The sequence below is a fragment of the Oncorhynchus keta genome, chromosome 7, assembly GCF_023373465.1.
Source record: "Oncorhynchus keta strain PuntledgeMale-10-30-2019 chromosome 7, Oket_V2, whole genome shotgun sequence".
NCBI lineage: Eukaryota > Metazoa > Chordata > Actinopteri > Salmoniformes > Salmonidae > Oncorhynchus > Oncorhynchus keta.
Genome location: NC_068427.1, coordinates 28,596,328 through 28,612,612, shown reverse-complemented (window position 1 = coordinate 28,612,612; position 16,285 = coordinate 28,596,328). Strand labels below are relative to the sequence as shown.

The 16,285-nt window shown below is 48.8% G+C and overlaps 1 protein-coding gene across 3 annotated transcripts in view; it reads right to left on the bottom strand.

The window, feature by feature from the left end:
• The window catches only part of LOC118375979 (ephrin type-A receptor 3-like), an 822,287-nt gene that overhangs the window by 223,733 nt on the left and 582,269 nt on the right, over positions 1 to 16,285 (bottom strand). The window contains exon 2 of one of the 3 annotated variants that reach the window (XR_008139810.1): positions 6,353 to 6,417. The exons of the other annotated variants lie outside the window; for them this stretch is intronic. The gene's annotated coding sequence lies outside the window, so the exon portion shown is untranslated. The remainder of the gene's footprint in view (positions 1 to 6,352; positions 6,418 to 16,285) is intronic. 3 annotated transcript variants of the gene reach the window in all.

The window sequence follows — 16,285 nt, the reverse complement described above, 5'->3', positions numbered from 1 at the left end:
GACAGGGGAGAGGATAGAGAGAGGATAGAGACAGGGGGAGAGGATAGAGAGACAGGGGAGAGGATAGAGAGACAGGGAGAGGATAGAGAGACAGGGGGAGAGGATAGAGAGACAGGGGGAGAGGATAGAGAGACAGGGGGAGAGGATAGAGAGACAGGGGAGAGGATAGAGAGACAGGGGGAGAGGATAGAGAGACAGGGGAGAGGGATAGAGACAGACAGGGGGAGAGGATAGAGAGACAGGGGGAGAGGATAGAGAGACAGGGGGAGAGGATAGAGAGGGGGAAGAGGACAGAGAGGGGAGAGGATAGAGAGAGGAGAGGATAGAGAGACAGGGAGAGGATAGAGAGACAGGGGAGAGGATAGAGAGACAGGGGAGAGGATAGAGAGACAGGGGAGAGGATAGGAGACAGAGGAGAGAGAGACAGGGGGAGAGGATAGAGAGATAGAGAGGGATAGAGACAGGGGATAGAGAGACAGGAGGAGAGGATAGAGAGACAGGGGGGAGAGGATAGAGAGACAGGGGAGAGGATAGAGGAGACAGGGGGAGAGGATAGAGAGACAGGGGGAGAGGATAGAGAGACAGGGGGAGGGATAGGATAGAGAGACAGGGGAGAGGATAGAGAGAGGGGGAGAGGATAGAGAGACAGGGGAGGGATAGAGACAGGGGGATAGAGAGACAGGGGAGGGATAGAGGGGACAGGGGGAGAGGATAGAGAGACAGGGAGAGGATAGAGAGACAGGGGGAGAGGATAGAGAGACAGGGGGAGAGGATAGAGGAGACAGGGGGAGAGGATAGAGAGACAGGGGAGAGGATAGAGAGACAGGGGGAGGGATAGAGAGGGGGAGAGGATAGAGAGACAGGGGGAGAGAGACAGGGGAGGGAGAGGATAGAGAGACAGGGGGAGAGGATAGAGAGACAGGGGAGAGGATAGAGAGACAGGGGGAGAGGATAGAGAGACAGGGGAGAGGATAGAGAGACAGGGGGGAGGGGAGAGGGATAGAGAGACAGGGGGAGAGGATAGAGAGACAGGGGGAGAGGATAGAGAGACAGGGGGAGAGGGATAGAGAGACAGGGGGAGAGGATAGAGAGACAGGGGGAAGGATAGAGAGGACAGGAGGGAGAGGATAGAGAGACAGGGAGAGGATAGAGAGACAGGGGGGAGAGGATAGAGGACAGGGGAGAGGATAGAGAGACAGAGGGGGAGAGAGGATAGAGAGACAGGGGAGAGGATAGAGAGACAGGGGAGAGGATAGAGACAGGAGGGATAGAGAGGATAGGGAGACAGAGGGAGAGGATAGAGAGACAGAGGGGAGAGGATATAGAGAGACAGGGGGAGAGGATAGAGGGACAGGGGGAGAGGATAGAGAGACAGGGAGAGGATAGAGAGACAGAGGGGAGAGGATAGAGAGACAGGGGATAGAGGGAGACAGGGGAGGGATAGAGAGAGACAGGGAGAGGATAGAGACAGGGGGAGGATAGAGGAGACAGAGGGGAGAGGATAGAGGGGAGAGGATAGAGAGACAGGGGGAGGAGGATAGAGAGACAGGGGGGAGGATAGAGAGAGGGGAGAGGATAGAGAGACAGGGGAGAGGATAGAGAGACAGGGGGAGAGGATAGAGAGACAGGGGAGAGGATAGAGAGGCAGAGGGGGAGAGGATAGAGATAGAGAGGATAGAGAGACAGGGGGAGAGGATAGAGGGACAGGGGAGAGGATAGAGAGACAGGGGAGAGATAGAGAGACAGGGGGAGAGGATAGAGAGACAGGGGAGAGGATAGAGAGACAGGGGGAGAGGATAGAGAGGAGGGAGATAGAGAGAGGGAGAGGATAGAGGGACAGAGGGAGAGGATAGAGAGACAGGGGAGAGGATAGAGAGACAGGGGGAGAGGATAGAGAGGCAGGGGAGAGGATAGAGAGACAGGGGAGAGGATAGAGGGGACAGAGGGGAGAGGATAGAGAGACAGGGGGAGAGGATAGAGAGACAGGGGGGAGAGGATAGAGAGGCAGAGGGGAGAGGATAGAGAGACAGGGGGAGAGGATAGAGAGAGGGGAGAGGATAGAGAGACAGGGGGAGAGGATAGAGAGGCAGGGGGAGAGGATAGAGAGGCAGAGGGGAGAGGATAGAGAGGCAGAGGGGAGAGGATAGAGAGGCAGAGGGGAGAGGATAGAGGACAGGGGGAGGGATAGAGAGACAGGGGAGAGGATAGGAGGGAGAGGGGAGAGGATAGAGAGACAGGGGGAGAGAGAGAGACAGGGGGAGAGGATAGAGAGACAGGGGGAGAGGATAGAGGGGGGAGAGGATAGGAGAGAGGGACAGGGGAGAGGATAGAGGAGAGGAGGGGAGGCAGAGGAGAGGATAGAGAGACAGGGGGAGAGGGATAGAGAGACAGGGAGAGAGGATAGAGAGACAGAGGGGAGAGGATAGAGAGAGAGGGAGAGGATAGAGGACAGGGGGAGAGGATAGAAAGGCAGAGGGGAGAGGATAGAGAAGGGGGAGGATAGAGGGAGAGGAGAGGATAGAGAGACAGGGGGAGAGGATAGAAAGGCAGCAGAGGGGAGAGGATAGAGAGAGGGGAACAGAGGAGGATAGAGAGGCAGAGGGGGAGAGGATAGAGAGACAGGGGGAGAGGATAGAAAGGGGGAGAGATAGGATAGAGACAGGAGAGGATAGAGAGACAGGGGGAAGGATAGAGAGACAGAGGGATAGAGAGGATAGAGAGACAGAGGGGATAGAGAGGATAGAGAGACAGGGGGAGAGGATAGAAAGGCAGTGGGGGAGAGGATAGAGAGACAGGGGGAGAGGATAGAGAGACAGGGGGAGAGGATAGAGAGACAGGGGGAGAGGATAGAGAGACAGTGGGGATAGAGGATAGAGAGACAGTGGGATAGAGGATAGAGAGGCAGAGGGGAGAGGATAGAGAGACAGAGAGGATAGAGAGACAGGGGGAGAGGATAGAGAGACAGAGGGAGAGGATAGAGGAAGGCAGAGGGGGAGGATAGAGGGAGACAGAGGGAGAGGATAGAGAGACAGGGGGGAGAGGATAGAGAGAGAGGCAGTGGGGAGAGAGGATAGAGGACAGGGGGAGAGGATAGAGAGACAGGGGAGAGGATAGAGAGACAGGGGGAGAGGATAGAGAGACAGGGGGAGAGGATAGAGAGACAGGGGGAGAGGATAGAGAGACAGGGGAGGAGAGGATAGAGAGACAGGGGAGAGGATAGAGAAAGGGAGAGACAGGGGTGAGGATAGAGAGGCAGGGGGAGAGACAGGGGGAGAGGATAGAGAGGCAGAGGGGAGAGGATAGAGGACAGAGGGGAGAGGATAGAGAGAGAGAGGGGAGAGGATAGAGAGACAGGGGGAGAGGGGAGAGGATAGAGAGGAGGGGAGAGGATAGAGAGACAGGGGGGAGAGGATAGAGGGACAGGGGGAGAGGATAGAGAGACAGGGGAGGGAGAGGATAGAGAGACAGGGGGGAGAGGATAGAGATAGACAGGGGGAGAGGATAGAGAGACAGGGGAGAGGATAGAGAGGACAGGGGGGAGAGGATAGAGAGGCAGGGGGAGAGGATAGAGAGACAGGGGGAGAGGATAGAGGATAGACAGGGGGAGAGGATAGAGAGACAGGGGGAGAGGATAGAGAGACAGGGGGAGAGGATAGAGAGACAGGGGGAGAGAGGATAGAGAGACAGGGGGAGAGGATAGAGAGACAGAGGGGAGAGGATAGAGAGGACAGAGGGGAGAGGATAGAGAGACAGGGGAGAGGATAGAGAGACAGGGGGAGAGGATAGAGAGACAGGGGGAGAGGACAGAGAGACAGGGGGGAGAGGATAGAGAGACAGGGGGAGAGGATAGAGAGACAGGGGGAGAGGATAGAGAGACAGGGGGAGAGGATAGAGAGACAGGGGGGAGAGGATAGAGAGACAGGGGGAGAGGATAGAGAGACAGGGGGAGAGGATAGAGAGACAGGGGAGAGGATAGAGAGACAGGGGAGAGGATAGAGAGACAGGGGAGAGGATAGAGACAGCGGAGAGGATATAGAGAAGAGTTAAAGAGCTACAAGGAAAACAGTTTGTCAATAGTTAATAATCTGAACAGACCAAGGACTTCTTGTCATAACCCAGCATGAATGGACAGTCAGCCGTCCAATCTATTCACCCACAAGCGACAGCCACCTCACGCTCGACCCAGCCATGCTCGTACCAGACATCCCAGTGAACAAATCCAAATCGTTTCTTTTCACTCACATTGAAAGAGTCCATTATAACTTTATATGGCCCTTTAGTATCAAGTGAAGGTGGAAATTGAAAATAGATTGAATGTGAGACTTTCCTTCGAGACTTGTGCTAATTATCTCACTCACTATCCTCTCTCTAGAGGTCTGGAAATACAACAGACCTGGGAATCGGATTATTATTGGTCGTTATCACATCTGCTGATCAATATGATTGATTGGGTATTGATCAAGCCAAGACATTATGTTTGTGAATAAACTGTGGGATCCTCCACACAAACACCATGACTGGGTGCAGCAGTGAATCACATGCACGGTAGAGCTAGTGGATATGGGCAGAAATCCATACTGCGATAAATTGCCTGAATTGATGTGATAACGATAAATAGAACAATAAGTATATTACATTAATAATTATCCTCATGGGGATAGGGCTGTCTACTGCCCCCGCTGGAGTAATTGCGTGCCCATAGTAAACATAATTTTTTTTTGTCAAAAGTTGCTAATATATGCAAATATATGCAAAAAATATTATTGAATAGAAAACACTCTAAAGCTTCTAAAACCGTTTAAATTATGTCTGTATGTAAAGCAGAACTCTCAGGGCAGTCATTCTCCCAAACTCTCTCTTGTGATCAGAAAAGTTGGCCCAACTTTGACGTCATCGCCCCCACCCTCCCAAGCAGTTACAGTTCTGGGAACAGTCTCTCTGTCTTCAGCGCGATCTCAGCTTTCAATGGGGCTTCTCATTGTGAGAATCGTGGCTCACCAGAGTTTTGGCTGGCCGAAACCTTTCGGTCACGCGAAAAAACAGGTCACTTTTATGCGCGCTCTGGTCAAGTCCTGTCTTTTTTCCAAGATCGATTAAACGGTGCCTGTGTTTCTGTTCTTCCTCACGATTGCTGTACACCTTTATAACATGTTAAAGCTTGATTATGAAGTTAGTTTGACAAGTTTAATCGACATATAATATGTAAGTTCGACGTTTTGGTGCGCATCCACTTGACTTTTGGCTACATTTCAACCGAAATGTGTCGTTTTTGAGAACCGAAAGACACAGACTGCAAAACTAAACGCTGTTTTTGGTAAGTATAATTCCTTCCAGGTCTTTTGATGGAAGAACAGCAAAGGTAAGGGAATATTTATGTGGTAAATTTGGGTTTATGTGGACTCCAAGATAGAGGAGCCATAATGCTACTTTTTGAGCGCCGTCTCATAGTATAGCCTAGTGAATGAAACCTGTAACGTTAAAAATAAATGTAACACAGCGATTGCATTCAGAAGAAGTGTATCTAACTATATATATGTAGAACATGCATATTTAGTCAAAGTTTATGATGTGTATTCCTTGTTAGCTGACAGGGAACAGAGGGGAGAGGATAGATTATCTGCCGGAGCTATCGTCATTTCTCAGGACATTTGAATAGCATTTTTTGAACGATGCATCATTGTAAACAGAGATTTATGGAAATATATAGCATATTATTGAAAAAAACATAAATGTACTGTGTAACACGTTATATTACTGTCATCTGATGAAGATTTCAAAAGGTTAGTGCATTATTTTTCTTTGAATCCTGCGTTTGTTGATTGCATATTTTTTTCAACTTGGCTATGCAAATTAGCCGTGTCTTCGGTGGTGGTTTGACATAAATATGTGCTATGTTTTCGCCGTAAAACATTTTAGAAATCTGACTTGCTGGGTAGATAAACAAGGTGTTTATCTTTCATTTGAGCCATTGGACTTGTTAATGTATGGAGGTTAAATATTTTTAGGAATATTTTTGCGTTCCATGCGCCACCTTCCAGCTGAACGTGGGGGGTTCCAAAATTGGAACCCTAGTCCCCAACAAGTACATTAATGTGCACCACAGTTTTTTTAATGATCCTTTAAAACTACTACTACTAGTTTGATGGTTGTACCACCATCTATTGTCCCATTAACAATCACACATATTAGCAAACTTGCTTCATTTCAAACTCCACATTTCTCTAGTATAGGCTACTTACAGTACTGACCGATATCAGCAAAATGTCTGCGACAGGTGATCGGTGTCGATCATTTTTGGTTTATCGTCCCAGCGCTAACACACGCACGTGTGCGCAAGCAAGCACACACTTACCCCATTCATGGGATAGGTCTTCCATCCTAGCTCTCCCAAAACAGACGTGGTGTCCAGCAGTACCACTGAAACAGAACAGGAGACCACAACCATTAGCATAATGTTGATATATATACCTCCCTGTTTCTGCATCAGTAATTGAAATATTGCTCATAAATTCTCATTTAGACTTCTGTAGCTTAACAAAAATGAGTTTCCCCCCCCAGATTAATATTTGCATGTCCATTTTAGTAAAGCATCATTTCAGAGCTGAACAACACAATTTAGCCCTGATAGAGACTGTTGACAGCAATCTGACTGCAATCTATCTCCTTCATATCCTCTCCCATTCACAGGCTTTTTTCACTTTCGCTCAGACAATAAGGACTTCCTGTCTGTCCCCAGAGATAAGATTACAAATAACCCGTCTCTTGGTCCTGAAGCATTTCAGTGTAATATCCGGCTATTCAACGTGAAATGGAGCACTGTAATTCATGTACATTATGTATACATTACATACAGCATGCAAATTGTATTCAAATTAGCATTGATTCTGGTAGATTGTGTTGATAGCTTTCACTGTAAGAGAAAGACAAAACATGTCCTTGAGACTTCTGATAAAAAAAATACATGGAAGTACTGGGAATTTGATTTGTGATTGTGAAAGTAGTATTTTCATAATAGTCGACTGTAAGAGAGAGTGAAAGTCAGGAGGACAAGTCAGCGTTAGCATATTGACGCTTATCACGTTGTCAATATTACAAGTCCACCTCCTCCAGGCTGACAATACTGTGAACTTGAGTCTGTGTCAACATAGTTCTAAAACATCTTTCCATCTCTATCGGTGACTCCCACGTCAGTAGACATCACCATTTACGATCAGAATGTCATTAAGCAAACTTTTAGAATAACTGAATAATAATCTCCCTTACTCTGAGCAGAGGGTGGAAGGATAAGATATGTTACCTTTAGCTTTATACGGCAGGGTAGCCTAGTGGTAAGAGCATTGGACTAGTAACCGAAAGGTTGCAAGTTCAAATCCCCGAGTTGACATGGTACAAATCTGTCGTTCTGCCCCTGAACAGGCAGTTAACCCACTGTTCCTAGGCCGTCACTGAAAATAAGAATTTGTTCTTAACTGACTTGCTTGGTTAAATAAAAGGTAAAACAATACAATAACACTGGATCTTATAAGAATATATATTTTTCATTATCTGCATTATTATGTCTCTTCTTTAGAGCTGAAATAACCTTAACACAATATAGATGCATCAACATGGTTCTCATCTTGGGATGCACAATATATCGGTGAACATATCGGAATCGGACAATATTAGCTAAAAATGCCAACATCGGTATCGGCCCGATATCTAGTTTAACGCCGACGTGAAAACCCGATGTCAAAGCTACCATGCATACCTATATAACGTAGGTACATGACGTAATGAGCCACGTAAAATGTTGACCTACACGTGCAACACAGCATTCCTAACCTAGCCCACAATGTCTGCTGTGTGGATCGAGCAGTCAACAAGTTGAGCAGTCATTTGAAAGAGTAAGAACATTTCTGTGAGACAACTCAAAAGGTGAAATCCATTAATGTCAAGATAATGGAATTCATTGCCCTTGACAATCAACCGTTCTCTGTCGTGGGTGATATTGGCTTTCGCGGACTGGTCGAGCACCGGTACACATGTTGCCCTACCGGAGTGACACAGTAATAACATCACTGCTATTAGCTTCACGACATACTATGGAACACCGTTTGGGTGTTTGCGTGTCAAAAAAGATACACGCCACATAACACTATTTGACAGGACAAATAACACAGTTCTATTATAGAATGTTGTGTGTTCTGAATTTGCAAGTGCAAGCACCACCACTACTATCAGTAGCACTGTCAAAGATGTACAACAAAGTCTGCAAACAAGCTAACACCGGCCATGAACGATGTGTTTACAATACTGCGTTGGTAATAAAGCATTATTTGTTCAACCACAACTTCTGGAGTAGCTAGATTTAGCTTGTTACCTAGCTTGCACCAATACAACCAGCCTGAAAACAATGACCAGTAGAAACTGCAGTCATTTTCATTATTCTTAGCAATGATTTAGGAATCCTTGTGTAAGAAATAGCTAGGTAGCCACTTGTTATTCGCCTACTGAACTTGAACTTAAGTTCATGAAAAAGAAATAGCTAGCCAGCTACTTAACCCTGTTGCCCAAAGCTATAAGCAGCCTGCTAGCTTCATCTGGCTGGTGAGGCTCGACTGGACCGGGTTATGAGTTGTTCCACTATTGTGGCTAATCCTTATTGTGGCTTGCTTCACATAGATGGGTCCGACCACCATTAATCAAATAAGAACCATCTTATAAATTAGGGTTATTTTAGATCACACTTAGCTATATAGTCAGCTATGTAACGATAGCAACTGAAACAGATGTCGTTTTGATATATTTTTGGGGAAGAACATTGTTTGCATCCATGAGCTATCTAGCTTTTTTTATGACCAGCACAATAGGTGCGCGAGACAACTTTACCAGGATCATAGCATTAATATCGATGAATCGTTGTGATATTAAATACAAGTGAGTGTAATCTATGTGTAATAACTACGTAAAAAATGAATGTATGAATGCGTTAAATGATTATGTGACGTGCAGCCATATTCAGGTCCTGATTGGTCAACAAGCTTATTTGACTCATCAAATAGTGTTATTTGACATGCAAAGACCCAAACGACGTTCCATAGAAATCCTGGTTGAGAATGAAACGACTGAACGAATTAACAACGAAACAGCACAGCATGTAAGTGAAAGAAATAGGTTTTTATGATGTTTTACTGGTAAAGGGGACATACGTAAATGGCAACAAAATAACTATTTGGCCTGTGTGTGTGTAACCTCTACTTAACTAGGCAAGTCAGTTAAGAACAAAATCTTATTTACAATGACGGCCTACCCCGGACGATGCTGGGCCAATTGTGCACCGCCCTATGGGACTCTCAATCACAGCCAGATGTGATACAGCCTGGATTCGAACCAGGGAATGTAGTGACACCTCGTGCACTGAGATGCAGTGCCTTAGACCGCTGAGTCCATGTGTATGTGTTAACTATTTAATTGTACTAGAATGCTTAAAAGGTGTCTAAATTATTTTTATATCGGATATCGGTAAGGGCCAAAAATGTCATATCGGTGCATCACTATTAATATCATACACAGCAGAAAAGGGAGATTTCCCATGCACGAGTGTCAAGCAAGTGTATTTGACAGAGCATTTTTGACAGAAACTGTCCAACCAGTTTATGAGCTTGTATGTGTATTGTCAGTGTGTGTGGCGCAGGCTGTAAGACGTCTGTGTGCTGCCACATATGTGTCGGTCATAATAAGCTAAATGCTCTTTTCACTGAGTCCGCCATTCCCCAGTCCCCTGTGAGCCAGCCACCCAGCAGCCAGCCAGCCAGCCACCCAGCCAGCCAGCCAGCCAGCCAGCCAGCCAGCAGCCAGCCACCCACCCACCCAGCCACCCAGCAGCAATCCAGCCACCCAGCCAGCCACCCAGCCAGCAGCCCACCCAGCAGAGAGCCAGACAGCCAGCTACCCATCCAGCTACCCAGCCAGCCACCCAGACCGCCACCCAGCAGCCACCCAGCCAGCCAGCCAGCCACCCAGCAGAGAGCCAGACAGCCAGCTACCCAGCCAGCCACCCACCCAGCCAGCCAGACACCCACCCAGCCAGCCACCTAGCCAGCCACCCAGCCAACCACCCATCCAGCCACCCAACCAACCACCCATCCAGCCACCCAGCCAGCCAGCCGCCCAGCAGCCAGCCAGCCACCCAGCAGCCAGCCACCCAGCAGCCAGCCACCACCCAGCCAGCCAGCCAGCCACCCAGCCAGCCACCCAGCAGCCACCCAGCCAGCCAGCAAGCCACCCAGCCAGCCAGCCAGCCAGCCAGCCACCCAGCAGCCAGCCGACAGCCACCCACCCAGCCGCCCAGCAGCCAGCCACCCAGCCAGTCAGCAGCCAGCCACCCAGCCCACCACCCAGCCAGCAGCCACCCAGCCAGCCACCCAGCAGAGAGCCAGACAGCCAGCTACCCAGCCAGCTACCCAGCCAGCCACCCAGACCGCCACCCAGCAGCCACCCAGCCAGCCAGCCAGCCACCCAGCAGAGAGCCAGACAGCCAGCTACCCAGCCAGCCAGCCAGACACCCACCCAGCAGCCACCCAGCCAGCCAGCCAGCCACCCAGCAGAGAGCCAGACAGCCAGCTACCCAGCCAGCCAGCCAGACACCCACCCAGCCAGCCACCTAGCCAGCCACCCAGCCAGCCAGCCAACCACCCATCCAGCCACCCAGTCAGCCACCTAGCCAGCCACCCAGCCAGCCAGCCAACCACCCATCCAGCCACCCAACCAACCACCCATCCAGCCACCCAGCCAGCCAGCCGCCCAGCAGCCAGCCAGCCACCCACCAGCCAGCCACCCAGCAGCCAGCCACCACCCAGCCAGCCAGCCAGCCACCCAGCCAGCCACCCAGCAGCCACCCAGCCAGCCAGCAAGCCACCCAGCCAGCCAGCCAGCCAGCCACCCAGCAGCCAGCCGACAGCCACCCACCCAGCCGCCCAGCAGCCAGCCACCCAGCCAGTCAGCAGCCAGCCACCCAGCCCACCACCCAGCCAGCAGCCACCCAGCCAGCCACCCAGCAGAGAGCCAGACAGCCAGCTACCCAGCCAGCTACCCAGCCAGCCACCCAGACCGCCACCCAGCAACCACCCAGCCAGCCAGCCAGCCACCCAGCAGAGAGCCAGACAGCCAGCTACCCAGCCAGCCAGCCAGACACCCACCCAGCAGCCACCCAGCCAGCCAGCCAGCCACCCAGCAGAGAGCCAGACAGCCAGCCCCAGCCACCCACCCACCCAGCCAGCCAGCCAGACACCCACCCAGCCAGCCACCTAGCCAGCCACCCAGCCAGCCAGCCAACCACCCATCCAGCCACCCAGCCAGCCAACCACCCATCCAGCCACCCAGCCAGCCAGCCGCCCAGCAGCCAGCCAGCCACAGCCAACAGCCAGCCACCCAGTAGCCAGCCAGCCAGCCAGCCAGCCAGCCAGCCAGCCAGCCAGCCAGCCAGCCAACCACCCATCCAGCCACCCAGCCAACCACCCAGCCACCCAGCCAGCCACCCACCCAGCCACCCAGCCAGTCACCCACCCAGCAAGGCACCCAGCCACCCAGCAAGGCACCCACCCAGCAGCCAGCCCCCCCCAGCAGCCAGCCCTCCCCCAGCAGCCAGTCCTCCCCCAGCAGCCAGTCCTCCCCCAGCAGCCAACCCACCCAGCAGCCAACCCCCCCAGAAGCTACACCCCCAGCAGCAAGCCCCCTCAGCAGCCAACCCCCCCAGCAGCCAGCCCTCTCAGCAGCCAACCCCCTCAGCAGCCACCCACACAGCAGTGACAGAAAATAAACCATCTGCTCTGGATCAAGCCAGGAGCTGTGGCACAACCACCAGTGTTACGGTATGGGGAGCACCCAGGATAGGGATGGATGAATTTATCTACGTCAACAAAAGCAAAGGGGCAAGAAAACCATTGAAAGCAGGTACTAAGAACGCAGGCATTTGGGATACTTGAAGCTTCTCTGCTACAATATGAAGATCTATGCCAAAAAGCTGTATCTATATCAAACAAGCCAGCCGGTAGCGTAGAACTCTGGGCCAGAGTTTGGTGTGTGTGTGTTAGTTGATTTTCCTGTATACTGTAGGGTAATTACTGTAGGATCTATGCTAAGTGAGACAGTGCATATATACATAGTTTAAAATAACTTTATGATCTACGCTAAGTGAGACAGTGCATATACATAGTTTAAAATTACTGTATGATCTACGCTAAGTGAGACAGTGCATATACATAGTTTAAAAGAAAACACTGTCCATACAATATCCAGTGAAGTCCAGAATTATTGGATCCCTTGATGAAGATGAACAACAAAAAAACAGAATAAAATTAAAATAAATACTGAACTGGGGGTCAAAATCAAAAGTAACAATCGGTATCTGTTGTGGCATTAAGTACTGCAGTGTATCTCCTCATGGACTGCACAAGATTTGCCAGTTCATGCTGTGAGATGTTACCCCACTCTTCCACCAAGGCACCTGCAAGTTCCAGGACATTTCTGTGGGGCCCTCACCCTCCAATCCAACAGGTCCCAGACGTGCTCAATGGGATTGAGATCGGGGCTTTTCGCTGGCCATGGCAGAACACTGACATTCCTGTCTTGCAGGAAATCACGCACAGAACGAGCATTATGGCTGGTGGCATTGTCATGCTGGAGGGTCATGTCAGGATGAGCCTACAGGAAGGGTACCACATGAGGGAGGGGGATGTCTTCCCTGTAACGCACAGCATTAAGATTGCCTGCAATGACACAAGCTCAGTCAGATGATGCTGTGACACACCGCCCCAGACCATGACGGATCCTCCACCTCCAAATCAATCCCGCTCCAGAGTACAAGCCTCGGTGTAATGCTCATTCCTTCCACAATAAACACGAATCCGACCATCACCCCTGGTGAGACAAAACCACGACTCATCAGTGAAGAGCACTTTTTGCCAGTCCTGTCTGGTTCAGCGACAGTGGGTTTGTGCCCATAGGCGACGTTGTTGCCGGTGATGTCTGGTGAGGACCTGCATTACAACAGGCCTACAAGCCCTCAGTCCAGCCTCTCTCAGTCTATTGCGGACAGTCTGAGCACTGATGGAGGGATTGTGCGTTCCTGGTGTAACTCAGTCAGTTGTTGCTGCCATCCTGTACCTGTCCCGCAGGTGTGATATTCGGATGTTGTTTCACGTGGTCTGCCACTGCGAGGACGATCTGCTGTCCGTCCCGTCTCCCTGAGGCGCTGTCTTATTTTTTATTTTACCTTTATTTATACAGAGAGACCTGGTCTAATAGCAGCAGAGGGAACAACGTTTCAGACAGAAAACTATTTATATACACTAACACAACATTAAACAAAACTATAAACACACTTACAGTACAACAAAAACATTGTACATTAATAACACAAACGTCTTGACTAAAAACAGCTGGCCTAAAACAATTACACTCTTCTGTACTTCCGGCGCAGACAGAGATGGCCGCCTCGCTTCACGTTCCTAGGAAACTATGCAGTTTTTAGTTTTTTTACATGTTATTTCTTACATTAGTACCCCAGGTCATCTTAGTTTTCATTACATACAGTCGAGAAGAACTACTGAATATAAGAGCAGTGTCAACTCACCATCAGTACGACCAAGAATATGACTTTCGCGAAGCGGATCCTGTGTTCTGCCTTTCACCCAGGACAACAGAATGGATCCCAGCCGGCGACCCAAAAAAACGACTTCGTAAAAGAGGGAAACGTAGCGGTCTTCTGGTCAGACTCCGGAGACGGGCTCATCGTGCACCACTCCCCAGTATACTTCTCGCCAATGTCCAGTCTCTTGACAACAAGGTTGATGAAATCCTAGCAAGGGTAGCATTCCAGAGGGACATCAGAGACTGTAACGTTCTTTGCTTCACGGAAACATGGCTCACTGGAGAGACCCTATCGGAGTCGGTGCAGCCAGCTGGTTTCTCCACGCATCGCGCCGACAGAAACAAACATCTTTCTGGTAAGAAGAGGGGCGGGGGCGTATGCCTTATGGCTAACGAGACGTGGTGTGGTCACAGAAGCATACAGGAACTCAAGTCCTTCTGTTCACCTGATTTAGAATTCATCACAATCAAATGTAGACCGCATTATCTACCAAGGGAATTCTCTTTGATTATAATCACAGCCGTATATATTCCCCCCCAAGCAGACACATCGATGGCTCTGAACTAACTTTATTTGACTCTTTGCAAACTGGAATCCATACATCCTGAGGCTGCATTCATTGTAGCTGGGGATTTTAACAAGGCTAATCTGAAAACAAGACTCCCTAAATTGTATCAGCATATCGATTGCGCAACCAGGGCTGGCAAAACCTTGGATCACTGCTATTCTAACTTCCGCGACGCATATAAGGCCCTGCCCCGCCCTCCTTTCGGAAATGCTGACCACAACTCCATTTTGTTGATCCCTGCCTACAGACAGAAACTAAAACAAGAAGCTCCCACGCTGAGGTCTGTTCAACGCTGGTCCAACCAATCTGATTCCACGCTCCAAGACTGCTTCCATCACGTGGACTGGGATATGTTTCGTATTGTGTCAGACAAAAACATTGACGAATATGCTGATTCGGTGTGCGAGTTCATTAGAACGTGCGTTGAAGATGTCGTTCCCATAGCAACGATTAAAACATTACCAAACCAGAAACTGTGGATTGATGGCAGCATTCACATGAAACTGAAAGCGCGAACCACTGCTTTTAATCAGGGCAAGATGACCGGAAATATGACCGAATACAAACAGTGTAGCTAATCCTCCCGCAAGGCAATCAAACAAGCTAAGCGTCAGTATAGAGACAAAGTACAATCTCAATTCAACGGCTCAGACACAAGAGGCATGTGGCAGGGTCTACAGTCAATTACAAAATGAAAACCAGCCCAGTCACAGACCAGGATGTCTTGCTCCCAGGCAGACTAAATAACTTTTTTGCCCGCTTTGAGGACAATACAGTGCCACTGACACGGCCTGCAACCAAAACATGCGGCCTCTCCTTCACTGCAGCCGAGGTGAGTAAAACATTTAAACGCGTTAACCCTCGCAAGGCTGCACTAACATTAAGTGGCTGCTGCCAACACACTGACTCAACTCCAGCCACTTTAATAATGGGAATTGATGGGAAATTTAAAATATCACTAGCCACTTTAAACAATGCTACCTAATATAATGTTTACATACCCTACATTATTAATCTCATATGTATACATATATATTGTACTCGATACCATCTACTGCATCTTGCCTATGCCGCTCTGTACCATCACTCATTCATATATCTTCATGTACATATTCTTTATCCCCGTACACTTGTGTGTATAAGACAGTAGTTTTGGAATTGTTAGTTAGATTTCTTGTTGGTTATTACTGCATTGTCGGAACTAGAAGCACAAGCATTTCGCTACACTCGCATTAACATCTGCTAACAGTGTGTATGTGACAAATAAAATTTGATTTGATTTGATATATACATCGATCAAGTGTTTAACCTCCACCAACGAAACTAGATCATCACATTTTATAAAGTTCAGGAGAGAATTCCAGGACCACGGAGCTAAGTAACTAAAACTATTTCTACCATGTCCTGTTCTAACTGACAGTAATGTACATCGTACCAGCTCCTTCCTGGTCTCAAAAGAAAAACAAGCCTCATGCCGGTAATAAAGGCCTATTTTCAGCTTGAGCTTCCTTATCAAGTTCTCTACATGCACAGTGAAGCTCAGCTTATCATCAACCCACACACCCAAATATTTGTACACTTTAACTTGCTCTATAGTATGTTCGGCCAATGTAGCAATGACATGATTTGTAACATGCCTGGCATTTAAAAATACCATGCATTTTGTTTTTACCCGAATTTAGAATCAGCTTTAAAAATCATACAGATTATGTTGTATGATGTTAAATGCTCTTTGGGCATTTTCAAAAGCTAAAGATAAACTAATAACACTTGAATAAAGAACAGTATCATCTGCATAAAAATGAACATCTGCTGTTTCAATAAGATCCCCAATGTTGTTGATATACAAAATGAACAACAGTGGGCCCAAAATAGAACCTTGCGGAACACCTGAGCACACCTCTATGGACTCAGATTACAACCATCCGCCATTACACATTGTGTACGATTTGATAGGTAATTTATCAACTAATCTAGAGTATGACCAGTAATTCCACAACATTTTAACCTTTGCACTAACATAGCATGGTCCACGGTGTCAAAATCCTTCGACAAATCAATAAAAACAGACACACAATGTAACT